This window comes from Schistocerca gregaria, chromosome X (assembly GCF_023897955.1).
Source record: "Schistocerca gregaria isolate iqSchGreg1 chromosome X, iqSchGreg1.2, whole genome shotgun sequence".
NCBI lineage: Eukaryota > Metazoa > Arthropoda > Insecta > Orthoptera > Acrididae > Schistocerca > Schistocerca gregaria.
In genome coordinates, this window is record NC_064931.1 from 571,822,209 (window position 1) to 571,823,590 (window position 1,382).

General features: G+C 43.2%; 1 pseudogene; it reads right to left on the reverse strand.

The window, feature by feature from the left end:
- Nucleotides 1-665: 665 nt before the first annotated feature.
- LOC126299642 (5S ribosomal RNA) lies at nucleotides 666-783 on the reverse strand (annotated as a pseudogene).
- Between the last annotated feature and the right edge of the window lie 599 nt (nucleotides 784-1,382).

A 1,382-nucleotide genomic window follows, 5' to 3' on the forward strand; every position in this document is an offset into this window, starting at 1 on the left:
TTAGTGATGTTTTTGGATCTTTATAGACGCTGTTTTTTGCGACTGTTATTCGATGATCTGTAACTACAAACGTAATTAGAGCAGGACATCATAGACTGAGCGTTTCACATCAATTTGTAGCGGCGTAATTACGTGTGATAAGTGTTTTATGTTGATTTTGACGCCAGCTTCATGACAGTATTGCATGAGCAATTGGAAAAAAGCGATTTATTTGCGTATTTCATTACTTTTCGACAGGTCGATAACTGTTTTTTTTTTCGAAGTATTTTACAACACTTGCACCTTCCAACTACAGAGAATGATGAGCTTTTCCTACCAAATAAAGAGATCAAACTAAAGAGATCTGCTGGAAACTGGTTAAATAAAAGCACTCCGTCGTCAGGCCACAAGTGGCCCATCAAGACCATCCGACCGCCGTGTCGTCCTGAGTTGAGGATGCGGATAGGAGGGTCGTGTGGTCAGCACACTGCTCTCCCGGTCGTTACGATGGTTTTCTTTGACCGGAGCCGCTACTATTCGGTCGAGTAGCTCCTCAGTTGGCATCACGAGGCTGAGTGCACCCAGAAAAATGGCATCGTTACGATGGTTTTCTTTGACCGGAGCCGCTACTATTCGGTCGAGTAGCTCCTCAGTTGGCATCACGAGGCTGAGTGCACCCAGAAAAATGGCAACAGCACATGGCGGCCCAGATGGTCACCCATCCAAGTGCCGGCCACGCCCGACAGCGCTTAACTTCGGTGATCTGACGGGAACCGGTGTATCCACAACGGCAAGGCCGTTCCCTAAACTGATTAAATAAAGAATATGCAAATTGAATTTTACAAATAAACAATATATCCTCCACAATGTAGTTGACATCGATTTCAATTTTGTACCATGAGGCTTTTCCAGTCCAGCAGACGAGGATATCGGCGATCATAGGACTGATAGTATCTATAACGTCAGGTATTACAGAGAATGTTAAGAAAGGTAGGAAAATATTTTCCTTAGCAGGAGTGAGAGAATACGAACTGTATCTGAGTAGTCAACATCAAGTATTCAGTGCTAGGGACGATGTGTAGCAGAAATAGGAAAAAATTCTAAAGGATGTCTTAGACTAGCCTGTTCTGGGCAAGGTCTTAAGGGGTGGGAAAGCCACACCGTGGGTTTTCATAGCTGTCAGAAAAGTGCTATGTAAACAAAGAGAGCTTCATCTCAGATACAAGAGAAGTCAAAACCTAGCTGACAATCAAATACTGAACGAAGCGAAAATTACCATAAGAAGAGCAATAGGAGAAGCGTCCAGTGACTTTGAAAGCAAAATTTTGTCAACCAATCTGACTGAGGAGGCTCAGAGGTTTTATATGTATGTAAAACTAGCAAGTGCTTCGAAATCGTGTATT